This window comes from Thunnus maccoyii, chromosome 8 (genome assembly GCF_910596095.1).
Source record: "Thunnus maccoyii chromosome 8, fThuMac1.1, whole genome shotgun sequence".
In the NCBI taxonomy this organism is placed as follows: Eukaryota; Metazoa; Chordata; class Actinopteri; order Scombriformes; family Scombridae; genus Thunnus; species Thunnus maccoyii.
The window spans coordinates 32,431,669-32,448,625 of record NC_056540.1 but is presented as its reverse complement, the minus strand read 5'-3'; the positions used below and the strand labels follow the sequence as shown (position 1 = coordinate 32,448,625).

The following is a 16,957-nucleotide window of genomic DNA, read 5'->3' as shown; positions in this document are numbered from 1 at the left end:
GCAGATATCTGAAAGTACAAACAAACACAGGAGAGAAACTAAACTTTAAACCAATGTTTCAATCAGAAGCTACAAAAGTATTGAGAGCTGAACACACAACAGCTTCTTCTCTGGTCTCCACAGACATGAGTTGAGTCCTGCTGCACAACACACTTGTTCGAGGGGGAGAAGCAGGAGATGGAGGGTTGTCACTGGTTGGCTGCAGCTGGTGAGATGTTATCGGAACCTGCTTATAGGCGGGTTGGACGCGCTTTGGCCTGACTCCAGAGATGGTCCATCTCGGGCGCAACTTGGCACAACTGGGCGCAATAAAACTGGTAATGGAAACACAAATCAGCGCAGCATGGTTTGACTTGGTGCGGCCAAAAGTGCCGATGAGAAAAACCCTAAAAGACAGTCCAGATTATGATTAATGATGAGATCATTGATACAAAAAGATTTGTTTGCTAATGCCCTTATATTAGAAAGACTCATTTTGATTTCTGTCCGTTTGCAGCTGAAAATGAGTTTCTGTTTATAGAAACTATGACCGAGCTTTTTATGTTTGGCCACTTAATGGTTCTGTTGTGTTGTGTTGAGTTGAGATGATGGGTTTTATAGAGTAAACAGGTGATGAAATACATCACACTATGTTGTGGGCGAGCACCTGAGAGCCCCAGTGGTTGGGGTGCAGTCCATCACGCCTAAAGAATGCAGGGCAGCGCCGGAAAAGGTCAAAGTTGTCTATAAAAGTGACCTTAAATTTGTCACGTGCAGTTTTTAGCCATGAATTTAGGCAGAACAGATGACTTTTTTAATCCCCCTTTTGTAAGTCAGTAGGGGTCCTGAAATTGCTTTATTTTTCCCCCCAGTTGCTTTAATGGTGGTGAGAAAAGTTTTAAAATGTCCCTTTAAAGTTTCAGACTCACGTTGAGACGTATCACGTTAGAGTGCTCTCTAAGCTTGGCTGGAAGCACTAGAACCACCACAGGGTAAAATTTACCAGTGGCAGATTTTCAGTTGTATGTTACTATGTTTTAATAAAACATTCATGTCCCCCAGTCTTTGATTTTTCCTAAAATAATGTTGTGTGGCAACCCTGTTGTTAAAAATATTGAAGATAAATCCAGATTAAAAACTTAAGTATTCATACCTATAACTGTAATTTACCTGTATATGAAATGCATTTACAGTATTTCCGCTTGGTTTATGTTTAATAGTTCTCAGTTGCTAGGCAACGGCATTCATTGGAGTGTGTGATCTGACAACTACGTCAAGCCGTAATTAAACTAAAGAGCAGAAAAGAATGAGTGAAGTGCAGGAAAGTTGTCTGTGGAGTTTTTGAGGGACATGTTTAATCAGATGTGTTCAGATGAAGATGATTCAGCCTTCCTTTGTTGATGATCTCTTGTTCACACATTGTTGAAATGTCTAAATTAATAATGGATTAGGTGAAATTGTGTGCTTGAGTTTGTCATGTTGATTATGTTGTGAAAATAAATCACCCATAACTGCAGTGGTTGTTTGTTGTTGTTATTATGACTCATTATTGTCCATATGGGCTATTTAGGTTACTTTGGTAAATTAAATCAAACATTATGTGATTAATGTTGTTTTATAATAATATTACAACACCCAAATATGCAAATATTTCCTTCTTGTACCTATTTTCATTCATTTTAGACTGATTTATACAGACGGAAATGCAAAGCGATTCATGTTCTTAAAGATATTAAGATTATAAAAGAAGAGGACCAAACACAGGTGATGATTAAACAAACTCATTTCATGACTTAACACATTCTTCTGTGAAGACAATGACTTCATACAATGACAGAGTTTATTTTTTTTAGTATTAGAAATACAGTTGGCGGCTTTAGGTACATAGCGACCCCTGGCAGTTTTCCAGCCTCATCTCCGGACCAGATGGTAGTTGGCGGAGGATTTCCTTCTGTCTTCCCCACCTGCCTCTGTCACCCACCTGTTTCCACCGATGTTCCCTCAACGCACGGTGAGGAGCAGTGCTAGAAAACGCTCCTCGGCCGGTGTTTCCACACATGGCTCTTGAACTGGGAGAGCTGATGCAAGGAGGCTTCAATGCCAGCTGATCCAATTAAAACCGTGGAGTTAAAAGTGTCCTGAAGTTTCGATGTTTCATGTTCACATCAGTCAGCTTCTACTGCAGTTCTTTTATTTTATCACATTTGGTGCAGATAAAATTTTCCAAAAGAATCCTCCACACTGATGATTAAAAACATGTCACAGAGGTTTTAGGCCCTCTTGCTCTCAGCCGTAGTTGGACCTTCCATTTCTTAAGAAAAGGTCCAGAGGAGCAGCAAGAGGTTCTCCTCCTGCCCGGTGGGTCAAACAGAGATACAGAATCTCACTTCCTGTTAAACTGTGACAAATAGACGGATTTGAGAAAGGTTTTCTGAATTTATCCACCTCCCTGATCTTCAGAAACTGTCCTATTTATGTGGGAAGAAAAGTCAATGTGCAGTAAAAGCTACAAAATATATTACATCTTGTCATAATCTGAGAGAAACAAGCTTTGTAGTAAATGTTTCTGTGTGATTACATCTGTAAAAATGCCTTTAATATTATTGTTTATATTTACATATTATTGTATAGGCAATGTAGGTTTCTGATCTGTCGTGCCAATAAAGCTTATTTGAATTTGAATGTCCAACAGAAGAGCTCAGTTCACACAGAGCTTAAATGTTTCGGTCGTCAGTTTTAAATAATATTAAAACTGGTTAAAATAAGTAAAATGATAAAACAATTAAAAACAAACCGGGGCAAGACGGAGGCGGCTATATTCAGAGCCATATGTGCTCCGGCAGACAATGCTGTATAGAGAAAAGTCTTCTGTATAGATGAACAACAATGGTCGACTCGCCTCCTCTCTCCTCTGTTCATTGTTCCTGTCTTGTTCTGCAGATCAGTGGCGTCTTTTCACCACGCTGCTGATTTCGTTTTTCTGCATCAAGGCTATTTTCATTTTATTCCTTTGCTTTGTCATTTTTTTTGCATGCGGTAGAGTCTTCTCCACTCTTACACCATGCTGCGTCCTCTTGTCATTTAGCTTCCTTATCAGAGCTGGCTGGCCGCGTTCGTCGCTTGTCATCAGAGTTTTGAAGTTTTCTCGCTTTCATTTTTTTTTTTTTTTAGCGTGCGAGGCGTGATGTTGTTTTCATATCTCCTGCACAAATTTGTAATTTTCTTCTCTCTGTCATCACGTTTTATCACTGTGTGGGGTTGTTTTTTTTTTCTTTATCACTGTACAAATCAACTCAACCAATTTCAAATGGATCAGTGGGAATTTTTTTTTTCCCCATCCAGCGTATCTGAAAGCACCTGGATGATAATGTTTTCTGGGTTCGACTAAAATACTCACTCATTACTACAGTCGAGTTAAATGAGCTGATCACAGAAAAAACATCAGTGAATGTCACATCCAGTCTGCTGTGAGCGTCAGGAGGATTTTACAGTTCAACCAGTACATCAGTTTACTGGAATCTGAAGCAGACGTTTTAAACAAGATCAGGTCACTGATTCATATTAACCGGTAACAGTTTTCCTCCCTGATATCCTTTATGTCCGATGGACTGTAAACACAACACAGCAGGATGATTTTGGGGTATTTTTGGGGATGTATTACAGTTAAAGAAGGTATCAGAATCAAACTAAATGAAAGTTACAATAAAAAAAGGCAATTGGAGAGCATATTGTGTCATTTATGTCGTGGTGAAGGTTAAAACTCATTTCTGATTGGCTGGAGGGAATGTGTACTGAAACCATTTTAATAGACAGTTTAGCTCAAATTAAATCACTGCTCTAAATTGATGAAACTGGCCTCAAAGTTTCTATGTAACTGTGGGAACATTTTGTTCTTTTCAATTTTAACGCTTGTCTGACTTTGTGCGCTGCAGTTTTATGTTCACACAGAGCTGCTGCAGGTAGGATTGTTGTTTAATGTAAAGAATCATTGAGGATTCTTTAGATTTACCTGTATTAAGCTTATAAAATCATGTGTTGCAGCTTAGTGCATTCTGTAGTTTTGTTTTAGATGAGTAAGGCCCCATTTACAGCTGGATAATGACATTCGATCGGATCGGATCTGGTGAGTTGACAACAAACATTTCGCTTCCTGGGTCAAGAAAGGACATCATTCTTTTTTAAATCTCTTTTTGCAGGGAAGACTTTTGGCGGTGTTACGTGACCTTTTGTGACACGTTTTTTCCTGATCCGTTTAACGTGTCCAGATATAGATTGCAGTTCAATAGCAGGTGTAAATGGGGTACAAAAACCCACAAAACAGATGTGGACAGCGGTTTTTTACTGCTTTGGATGTCCACAAATTAAGACGGTGACTCTGATGGAGTTGGTACACATGGTCAAATGTATTTGGTCATTTAATTTGGAGGACTTATTGGTTTAAAAAAAGCAGAGCGCTAAATTATTTGAACTTATGAATGATTCTCTGTACAAAAATCAGCAGGGGAAGATGCCTGCACCCCCTCAAACAGCACTGTCCGTCGTTCTGAAACAACAGCTAAGCGACAGTCGCACGAGATAGAAGTCGTCCCCACGTTTTTGTGAGTTCGTGTGCATGAGATATACAGAGATACATCAGACATATCAGAGATATACAGCGTATACAGAGAGCAGCCTTTCTCCCAGCAGCATGAAGTGCAGTTTACCTGCTTTAACTGTCAGTTGTCAGACTGTGGATGTCTGCTGCTCTTAAATAGTTAAGATGGGTATACAGTATAACAGTATAACAGGATGGGATGCAGAGTATAAATTCCTGGTATATAAAATATACTTAGAAAATAAAGAGATTCTGATTCTAACAGGATGATTAATGTGTTTCTGTCAAGTGTCAACAAGCAGTAAACAGTCCAAGACTGTCTGACTATACAAACATTCACCATCAGATCAGCACGAATGAACCAAAACGTGGGAATGACAACTTGTACTATCTTATGTGCATGAATTAATCAAAACGTGGGAACAAATTGTATCTCATGCGCACAACAATAACACACAATAGCATTTCAAGCACTCGATGTAGTAAAACGTGCCCTCGATGTACAGACACAGAGATATTCTGTGCATCGGGGCGACGTGATTGGTTTAGTGAGGATGAAAATGATGTGAATAAAATGCTCAGTTTTACAGTCACCAGATCTCAACCCTGCTGAACAGCTATGGAAGATTTTGGAACAACATGTAAGACAAAGCTCTCCACCACCATCAAATTATATAATATAAACTTTTCATCTTCAAACTATTTAGTGATGTCTGTGATTGTCTCTGATGCTTTAGATCCTTTTATTTGTCTGACTATGTTTGTTTTTCTTTCTATCTGCTGTGCTTGATCTCAATGAGATTTCCTGATTAAACAAAGGTTTTATATAAATGACAGATGATGTTCATAACTCCAATAGAGTCCACAGACCAAAACGTTTGTAGTTTAAAACATTGGCAGTTTACGTTCCTGCAAACCACAAAAACGTTGAATATCTACGTTTCAACACGTGTACGTAGTATATTAACATCTCAACAAAATGTATCATATCAACATTTATAAAGTGACGTAGTTCACATGAGATCTATATGAGCTTTCCTATTAGGAGGAGGAGGGGCAGGTGGTTGGTTAGTAAGTTTCTTGGCAGAAAGTTGGAAATTAGCAGAGAGTACGGTTTGAGACCACCTCGAAAGCAGTACCCGCTTCCTGTTTCAACCGACAAAACCAGTTGAAACGGGAAGCGGGCACCCTAACACTAACCAAGTGGTCTTCATGCCTAAACCTAACCAGACCTTAACCACAGCGTTGTCACACCATAAAACATCATTATTCAACGAGTAGAAATGTTAATATGCTACGTTTGTAGAAATGTTGATATGATACGTATTACACATGTTGAAACATGTATATTCAACGTTTCTGTGGTTTGTAGAAACCTTCGATGCCGACGTTTTGTTCTGGTGACTGGGTTGGTTCTGGAGAATCAATACTAAGACCCTTGACCCATCTGTATATATGCTGTATTGTTTTGCCCGTGTCCCCTTTAGGGCCTCCGTAGAAGTCAACAAATATGTTAATTGTATTTTTGTTGTGACATGATATGATCATAGAGTCGCATGTTGCTACAGTGCTGCAGAGATACAGAAGTGTTACTCTGTGATGTTACACATACGGCTGCATGAACAGTTCAGATAAAGTATCAGCTTTCTTACTTTCCTATCAGTTCAGTGCTTCTCTCTGTTGCAGTGCTGATCAGGCATGTTCTCTCAGTGTGTGTGTGTGTGTGTGTGTGTGTGTGAGGATGCTGACGTGAAATTAAAAGAATTCAATGAGCGCTGCACAAAATGAAAAGGTACACGTGAGGCAGAAAAAAGAAAGAAAGAAGAGCTGATGCATGAGAAGAGAATAAAAATACAGGACGACGCTGCTCGGTCTGAAGAGGATACGGAGATATTGGAGAGGCCCGGCTCTCATTTTAGACATATTTAACCAAGTCATCCAGACAAGCTGTCATGATGACGCCTATTTTCAAAATAGTCCAGTCTGGGTTTTCTGAGATGCTTGATTGTGTCAAAGCTGTTGATGTCCTTCCAGGTCTGAGTTGTGACTTATTCAAGTTTTTTTCTTCTCAGCACCAACTTTCTCTCTCAGATGTGGATTTCACAGCGTGGAGTCGTCTCTGCTCTCGTTTTCTGTGTGGCGGTCTGTGAACGCAGCACAGCAGGGTTGCTCTGGGATATTTTGGGGATCTGTTAGAAACAAATACATCACATCCTTAGGGGGTGGGGGGGGGGGGCATCCGACATCATCATCGGGCCTTGAAAGACAGTAGGTCATCATAAAATAACATACGGGACCTGAATTTGCTGTCCCTTATTATAGCCTGCAATATGTGTCAGCACAAAGTAGTTTTAACTGAGGGCAGTGAAAACGCTTCAAAATCCAGCTTCTGTGCACTCAACCTTTTGAATTGAAGCCTACATGAGACCAGATGGAACTGGTTTGAACTTCAGATACATTGACTTCAACAACAAGCTTCACTAAAAGCAAAAAAAGCAGAGAGAATTTTACCCTGAGTGCTGCCTCTCAGGCACGGCCCCACACTTAAGGCACTAGTAGGCTTCAGCAGAAGTACTTGATGGATGGTTAATCGACTTCTGAACCTCCTCACCCACGCACCTTCCTCACGTTGGAACTGACAATACAACATTTTTGGCACCAAACTGTGGAACAGTTTAACCGTCATTATAAGATCCTCCCTCTCAATCGATTGATATTTAAGACCATTCTCTTTTCTTCAGCCTTTTAATAATCATCATGAAATGTTCACACTCTGTTTTTATTTATTGATCTTTTCTCTCATTTATTTGTTCTCTGTGCAACGCTGTTGTGTTTTCAGGCTTTCATACCATTTTTATTTATTTTTTATTCATTTTCCTCCTGATCTTCATAACTGCAGCATGTCTGTGTTTTTATTTGATTGTAATTCTCAGTCTCTGTGAAGCACTTTGCTCAACTCTTGTTGTTTTTTGTGCTCGATAAGTAAATTGACTTGACATTCAACAACCACTTCACGCGGTGATTAGCCAGCTGTATGCACGGCAAACAGGGTTTTATACTTCTCTATCTTGTTTCATTTAATACACAACTATTTTCTTTTCCCTGACATTAACCTCAATTGTATGTCTTTTGATTGATGGAGCTGCTGGCTGAACACTGCAGCCTACAGACTCAGTTCACAGGTTCAACAACATATTTCTATAATTTTTTTTTTTTTTTTCACCAAGCAATACTTTCCATAAAAAAGCAATTTGATTCTCATAAAACCTCACTGCTACAGTTCTAATGGAGCTCTAAATCTGCACGACTCAAAACACTGTTCTATGTAAACAAAGCTAAAAGTCTACAGCCATGCTAACAGCTCTGTAAGGCTGCACTGGAGCTGTACATGCTCACATCAGTATGCTAATGATAATAATGTTTACTATATTTACTGTGTTTAGTCAAGTCCATTTATATTTATATACCCCAATATCACAAATCACAAACACAACATCCTCTGTCCTCAAATATGGAAAAACTACCCTAACCCTAACCCCAACCATAACCCCAACCATAACCATAACCCTAACCCCAACCATAACCCTAACCCCAACCATAACCCTAACCCCAACCTCAACCATAACCCTAACCCCAACCATAACCCTAACCCTAACCCCAACCATAACCCTAACCCTAACCATAACCCTAACCCCCCCAAAAACACTTTAATTAGGAAAAAATGGTCTCAGGAAGAGCAACAGAGGAGGCATCCCGCTTTCAAGATGGACAGACATGCAGTAGTACCAGATGTTGGTTGTACAGAACAGACCAAGATAGCAGAATGGAGCCTTAATGAATGTGTTTTGATTTTACTTTTACTAGTTTTGCAGGTGTTTGGTTATCAACCAAAGTAATGGATGAAATAAAAATTTGACCAGATGATGGTGCTGGATCTAAAAACAACTGAGGATCATAAATGATTGAACCGAATTGAGTAAAGTGAGAATAATACATGGTCAAAGAACCATGAATGTCTGAAACCAAACATCACGTAGATGTTAAGCAGGAGTGATTGTCTGCCTCTGCATGGCAAAAAAGAAAATAGAAACATCACATATGTTGTTTTCAAAGTGTAAAAATGATGTGAGTAAAAGCTACGTGAATAAAAGTTTCTTCTACCAAGGAAAAAAAAGGCCATTTGCTGTGCAGTCACATCACTTTACAGAGGAAATCACATCTGTCTGAACCCTAAATTATTCACAGACATGATGTATAACTGTACAGCATCACAGATAATAATCCTTTTTATTTATTTCTTTGACTTTTGAAGAAAATGTTTAGTGTTCTTTTGTCCTTTTTTTTCCCCACTTGATGTGATGTCTATAATCCTCTTTCTTTCATTGGATGTGCTTGTATATAAGCTGGGATTCCTCTGTGCTGGTCAGCAGTAAATTCATGGTAACCAGACCTCCTTCAGCTGATGGGAATCTAACCCTCCCCTCGCCGGATTCTGCTGAGCTAATATCTGTCTATCCCGGTTTAAAATTTACAACGCTCACCGTCCTGTACTGCAAAAACTCGGGCGAGCCGAGAGAATTGAGGTATCCATTCCGACGACAGTTTTACAGCGGCTAAGTTCACTTAGCATTAAATCCTCCTCCTGACTCAAGACTAACCTTGTTTTCAGACCAAAAGCAGGCAGGAGAGAGGCAAAAGGCACACTCAAATTTAGTGTTTAATTTGGTTAATATCGTCGGCTCGCTCTGTAAATTTACTGCAGCCCTCAATTTGAATTAGACTGCAGGGAACAGTTAGAGAGAGGCCACGTCCATGTGAATGAAGTGTGGACACTAATGCAAATGCACGAGCGCCGGGGTCGATACTGCTGTGTTTGCTTTTTTTTTCCTGCACAGGTTCCTTGTTTACCCAGAGAGTGTGTGCATGCTAATGGCTCGCAGGGAAATATAAAAGGAAATGTAGAAACATATTCGACACATTTCCACATGCAGCTCGTTTACTAAAGCAAATGAATACAAGACACACACACACACACACAGCTCGTTTGGGAGGGTAAATGAATACAAGAGCAGTGGAGTGTTCAGTCAATAAAGTTACTTTTAGTCAACATTTGCAATGCAACACATTCCTTCTTTAAAATTCATGCTGTGAGGTCGATGTGTGTTTTTGTCTCTGTGTGATATAACAGGTCGCTGTATGTTTTAATTTTCTGTGCAGGTTAACCCTGAAGCATTCATTCGATATGAATATAAATATGAATGAATATAACTGTCATGGTCAAAACTGCAGTAAAAGAAGGAGACGGATTATAGACTGATCATCTTAATGGATCATATAGAAAAGGTGGACAAAACATACTGACTATGAAATCTGTTTCTGTTCTCAAATGAAACATTTCTCTGTTTAAAACAAATTTCCAGATTAAGTTGAAAAAAGCTATGATAATCAATTAAACGTTTACACCATTTATCAAGCAAACACACCAACTTTTCAAATATTGCTGCTTCTCTCTGTTTTACACTATTGTATATTGAATGTTTTAATTTTCGGACTATTAACAGTATAAAAGAAGCAGTTTTAAGAGGTCACCTTGAGTTCAGGGTACTGGTAATGGTGTTTTTTTGTTAAAAATCTTTTTATTCAAATTAAGTGATTAAGTAACCAAAAAATAACGATAACAATCATTTATTGTAGCCACGGTTGATTAATCCCGGGGCAAAAATGATGTGCGGGCCCCTGCTGACCTCCTCATAGATAAGTATCATTAATCAGTTAATCGCTGTTTATTCAGTAATTCTGTTCTAAATGACAAAACGATGAACCCGTCGGCAAGATGAGGGTTCGCAGTTAGTTCAGATATGTCTGTAATAACAGCAGGACACAGGTGGTAAACTTTGATGGGAACTGTAGTTTTTTTATTTGCATACTAAAGTATAAAAGTATAAAAACAAGGACATGACACTTGAAACACCTTGGATGTTGTGTTGTTGTCTATTTAATCCTCCTTCTATACCCTTAAACTGAGAGAGACGTGGTTTTTAGGTTCAAAATTTTAAAATTCATGTTCCTGTCAACTGGTTTAAGTGTTGGTTGAGGAGATTAACAAACATTTAACGTTATTATAAAGAGTATGGTTTGTAGAGGCTTCATCACCTCCCGTGTTTGTGACAGTTTCTTCACGGAGATTAGCATGTGAGTGTTTTTTACTTCCAGAAACTAATCAAAGATGTGATCAGGATCCCAGAAAGAGAGAAAAACAACACTAATCTCTCTCTGATTAGAAGTGAATAGGAACTGTGTGTCACAAACACCTGAAATACTGAAAAAAATAAAGCCTTGATGAATCACCTCTCTGATTAAAGGAAGACATCATCAATCACCCCGCAGACCCACTGATACCGAACCCGAGAGTCTGAAACCAATAAGCAAGTCAACTGGGCGGATTTCTCTTGGACACAGAATCACTTTATTACAAATGTCCGTCGTCCTTCCAGGGAGACTTTTTCTGCACTTGAGAGCTCAGGTTCTCAAAAAAAGATATTAGACCCGGTGTTGTGCAGCGTGTTACTTTCTTCATCATGTGGTGTTTTACTATTTTCATTCCATACTATAGGCATCTATCCCTGAGAGTAAACAGCAGTCAGTGTTTGGGCTTCCTGCCTGAACACAGCCTCCTAGTTTTCATTTGAAAAGGGGACAGTCTGATGTTTGTTTACAGATTGATATATTGCTGCTTATTCAACTTCATTTTAATTAATATCATCTATAATTACTGACATCATGTCATTGTGCTTTTGGGGTTTTTTTTTTTACACAGCTGAAGAAGAAAATACACATTTGGGTAGAGATTTGATAATCAAGTGATGTCTGGGAACAACTCCTTGATCAACAAGATACCAACTGTGCGTCTTTCCCGCCTTTGACCCCTGACCCTGCTGATTTGACCTGTTTGATCCTGCCTGAATGCAGCACCCCACCATGTTTTTTGCCCCCCCCCTCCCCTTACTATGCTGCCTTGATCCTGTATGCAAACGCCCTACCTCCCTACCTTTTGGTTACCAATTGTTTGATCTTACGGTATAAAGTGTTTCCCTCCCTTCTGCTCTGGGTCAGTCTATGGAATTTTCCATCTTTAGAGGTTACAAATCGGGTTACATTGGGTCAAGCTTGGTTTTGAAGTCACACTGTAATTCTTAATCAGAGATTAAGATATCTTCTCCATGAGACTTCAGCTGTCTGTGATGGTTTGGGGGAAGGCAGAAACCTCTCTGATAGAGGGTATATCAGCATTTCCATGGTTACCGAGGTCAGAGGAGGCTTCCCTAAACAACACAGATGGATGGTGGATGACACAGTCAGACGCTCAAACCAAAACTGCTGAAATTACATGCAACGTGACTTAAACGGTCCCTTGTTTAGAAACTAGTGAACCAATCAGACTAATTATTCATACTGTAGGCTGATAAAGACTAAGACTCAGACCTTCAGGGGGAGGAACGGAAAGAGACAGCATCGGAGCAAAACACTCTGGTGTTTACTGGTTTTGGTTCTCCACTTGGCCGCCGAGTGCTTTCAATAAATGTTTTCAGCATTAAGACATCAAAAGTCTCTCCACTGCTTACCATCGCTCAGAATATCCACAACAATGTGTACAGATGCATGCACCACTTAAATATAATCCTTGAAGGCTGATTAATTTCCCACATGACAGAAATGACGTTTCTTGATCGTCTTCGTTCTCTGTTCATAAATCAACCACTCTTCTTCACAATTTGAGAGCCCAGTTAGTATTTTAAAACTGACTGGTTTAGAAAGAAAATGAGCAGGTGTGCACTAATCTAATCATAACATACCAAAGTCACCTGATTTAATCTCTCCTCAACACTGCCCTTTATTTAAAAAAAAAAAAAAAAAAGAAGGCTATTCTTGTAATAAAATACCCAGAAGGCCTGTTGGCTCGAGGTCCATGGGCACCGGCCCAGTTCAATATCTGTGCTGGCTCACACAGAAAAGTTTGCGACCTGCTGCATACACAAACCCAATTTGTCACAATGAATGTGCAAATATGCAACTCTTTCAGTGAGATACCTGAGAGAGTCTTAAAGTCCCTCCAGTCAAACATCTGTCAATTTTTATTTATACAACCCAATATCACAATTTACAAATTTACCTCTTGGGGGCTTTACAATCTGTACAGAACACAACATCCTCTATCCTTAGACCCTTGATTCAGATAAGGACAGGCAGACAGGAAATAGATGGTGTGTGTACAGAACAGACCGAGACAGAAAAATTACAGGATGGAAAGACAGGATGACAAAATTATAGATAAACTAATAACATATAATGTAGAATATATATCAGGGGGATGTTATGCAGAGTTTGTTTTCACATTCATCTACTGAAGGAGGAAAGTTTCTCTGAGTTCACCTTAAATCTCAGTTTAACACGTGAACCTATGAGCAGGATTTGTGACATCACAATTAGTTTGTAGCCAATCACGGTCCACCGTTCAACTTTCACGTGCAAACCTGGAAACTCCAGTGCTCATACACGGAGGATGGACTTATCAGTTAAGTAAACGTGATGTTTACATATTCACAGAATCTTACAATGAAGAAGAAGGAGTAGATGCAATTTTAAGAATTTTTGATGATGTAATGGAAGTTTTTTTTGCGTAAAAAACATGTCAGACACAAATTATTATTCAGTAAAAGTTTTTTTTTTTTTTAATGTTTTATATGTTTATATATGTTTTTTATGTTGTTAACATGTGTGAAAGGGGTCTTTAATTAATATACATCTGAAGTAAAAAGTCCTTACTTAGGTAAATACTGTATTCAGTGAGTCTCTTACCATCATTTGGGTAGATCAAAAAGATTCAGTTAATTTTGCTCATGAGAAACAGGACTCTTGACATGTTGATGGTTCATATATGAGCCTCACTTAACCCTCCTGTTGTCCTCGGGTCAAATTTGACCCGTGTTCAAATGTTTTTATATCAGAAATATGGATTTTCTTCATCTAATTGCCTGAAAATTACATGGATGGTTCCATACCACACACTTTGAAAGTAAAAGTAATGATCACTACTTTCACTGAATTTTGGGTGTTTTATTAAAATTTATAGCATCTGTGGACTTTTATCCTCCTGAGTCAAAACTGACCCGGGAGGACAAAAGTTGCATGGTCGACAGGAAGACAACAGGAGGGTTAAACATCATGTTGAACGCCGGCAGAGCACTGAGACTGATTTGGTTAAACCCGCTTTGAGGAACTTTTGTCTCCCCCATCTGGCAGTGAGAGTAACTACACAAACACTGTCGACATCATCACCACAGACACCTGACGCTTTTTTACGTGAGCCGGTCCCTGCCCCTGGCAACGCAACACGGTTTGGCAGTCTGCCATCATTGCTGGTTGATGTAAAATGCATCACTAACACTACGCCAGCATTTGAAAGTCACCACAGACACCAGATTTAAACATTTTTGGCAAGATCTTGAATGTAAAAGATGCTCATTTATATGTAAAAGTCCCACACTCCAGCTTTAAATGATTGTAGGTCTTTTATGCAAGCTGACTACCAGGTTCAGTCTTTAATCATTTGAAGCTACAACAATGTTTTTGCTGTAATTATCACCAAGCTCCGTTATTAGCTCATGTTATGTGGCTCTGACGGACACAGTGTGCTCTCCTGCCTTTGATTATTAGAATTGTGCATCCGTCTATTCTTAGCCAATACATTTATAGGATCCTTTCTGCTGTCTTGTTCTTAACTGCTCTTGGTGATGACAGCTGAGGCAGTTTCACTTACTGCAGTTTTGCCTAAGCAAGACACCCACACTGCAGGTGGTGTACCTGCGATTCTCTTGACAGTCTTGACAGTTCACTTTGTCTCTTTAGACCACTCCACTTCACATGTTCACAACAGGAAAAACTAATGATATACAGTATATAACTTTTCTAATTAAAGTTCTGAATCAGGTTTGAATACAGCTGGAATATGGTTGTTTAATTTTTCATGTTAATTTAAAAATGTATGTAAATAAAGGGTTAGTCACAGTAATGTGTGCGCTGCTCTCTCCTCCGTAGCACCCAGTCAGTTTATACTGAAGCAGAGAAGGGTTATATCAGATTTGATGGTACAAGCTAATATGATAGCTTCCTCTCCTTTGGCATGTCTTACACTCCCTCAAAGGTCAGAACTGTCAAATCCGTTTTGTTTTTTTTTTAAATTCCTGTCCTTATCTAAACATATGGCATGAACCCCAGGACATACTGTTGAGACTGGCTGGATTGATAGTTATTACACCGTGATACTGAAAGCATTTTTCAGTCGTCCGTCGCATGCTAACGGAAGAGACAACGGCTCACGTTTCACTTGTGCTATAAACTATAAACGCAACCCAAAGCATGTTTTTAGGCTTCAAGTCTATTTTTCTCCATTTATGTACATAAGTACATTGATTGTGTATCATGCTCTGAGCGCTTCCAGAACAAGAGTGACCTGTGCTCGACACTGTACCAGAACGCTTTCAGTAGTAGTCGCTGCTGCTGCTGCTGCTGCTCTGCTAAACGTGTCACTCACGCTACGTATGAGTTGCTGTGTAGACACAATGTTAGCGTAGTTAAAAATGTTGGTGGGGTTTTAAATGAGGTTTTATCACTTCTGGAACCCTTACTCACATGCTCCATGCTAAGCGTATTATCACTCATATGTAATCGTGTTAGCATATAGCAGATATCAAGCTAACATGTCAGTTCATGTTGATCTTTGACCTGGTTCATCTGGCACATCTAGACATACCGTGATTGCATTTCAAGCCAATGCAAAGACACGAGCGGATGCAAACACGCTCAAATTTACCATCAGTGGTGCAAACTGGTGCACAGACCTCATCTTGATTCTTCTTTGGATGTGCAGCGTCTGTCGGTCCCAGTGACAGCAGCTAGCAGCACATATGTTCATCTGGAAGTCTCCAAGCTGACATACTGCTCTCTTCTGAAACCTTCACTTTCGGCTTTATATATTTTTGGCTTCGGGGTCATCAATATTTTCATCAGAGAGGTCCAGTCCCCCCCCCCCCCCTCTGGGCTCCTGCCACAGTAATATCCAGAATAATGAGTCTTTGCCAAGCAAACAGACCCGCAACAATATTGAGAGCTTCTTTTCTGTCCACAGACATTATTTCCCTGAGGAAAATGGAAATTAAAAAAAAAAAAAAAAAAAAGAAAGAAAAGAAATTCATCCATCAACATTGACCCACATCAGCAATGAAAAAACAACAGCCCCCCCCCCCTTACCCTAAACTCTCATAACCCTCCATTAAGTTCTCTCAATCAGCCTTTAAGCCATGACACACTTTATACACAGTAAGATAAAGTCAGAGAAATAATCCTACATGAACGCAGTGACATCACATCTCTCTGCGGGGATGAATCATCGAAACCTCGGGGCTACACGTCGTGTGGGATCTTGTCGTCGTTGTCTTGTGTCGACGTTGCCGGGAGCCTCTTCAAACATCTTGCTAATTAAGTGGCAACGTGACCTTTGGCCCCCAGGCAGCAACCTAAAACAGATAGAGATAGAGAGAGAGAGAGAGAGAGAGAGAGAGAGCGAGGGAAGGTTTGTAGAACTCAATGTTCCTTCAACAGAGAGAACTATTTCCTCCACTTTCCATCAATAATTCCAAACTTCTGCTTCCTGCCAACCTGAAAAAGAAAAAGCTGTTCATCTGTTCATCATAATGGCGCCACAGATTCAGAGAACCATTGATAAACATTAGGGTTTAAATTATTTAAAGTAGTACATTTAATAAATTACAGTTTTGAGGATCTGATGCTGGATTTTCTTCTTCTCTTCCAGTAAATGTCAGAGGGATTAATTGATGTTTTAGTCTACACTACAATTATCTAAAAGATCTATTTGCAGGTTATTTAAATTTTACATGATTAAATTGAACATGACCATGGCCGGATTAAAGGACAGGTTCACATTTTTTCAAGTTTCAAGTTTTAAACCAGCAGTCAGGTGTCCATAGTAACAGTGAAAGAGGTTTTCCTCGCTGTAATCATTCCTCCTGTTCATACTGGATAATAAAAGATCCTTCAAATGTGCTTTCAATGGAAGTGATGGAGGCCAAAATCCACATTTAGTGCAAAAATGCATTTAAAAGTTTATTTGAAGCTTAATACCCCCATTTACACCTGCATTAACATGCAATCTGCAACTGTATATGTTATCTGGACGAGTAATTGTGATCTGAATGCAATCAGATCAGTCAGGTGTAAATACAATCTGTACAGCGTGACCATTAGAAAAAAAAAGGTCACCTATAGCTCCGCCTCTTCCTGCCAGCTAAAGCAAGCTCTTTAAAAACT

At 39.4% G+C, this 16,957-nt stretch overlaps 1 long non-coding RNA gene across 2 annotated transcripts; it reads right to left on the bottom strand.

Annotated features, from left to right (window-relative positions):
* Window positions 1-5,966: 5,966 nt before the first annotated feature.
* LOC121902440 lies at window positions 5,967-16,147 on the bottom strand. 2 transcript variants are annotated; one of them, XR_006097547.1, is made up of 3 exons: window positions 15,979-16,147; window positions 15,444-15,769; window positions 5,967-6,762 (listed from the first exon to the last, which is right to left on the bottom strand). It is a non-coding gene; the product is annotated as an uncharacterized LOC121902440 (long non-coding RNA). The 2 variants fall into 2 exon arrangements; XR_006097546.1 differs by having other exon boundaries at window positions 15,472-15,769.
* Between the last annotated feature and the right edge of the window lie 810 nt (window positions 16,148-16,957).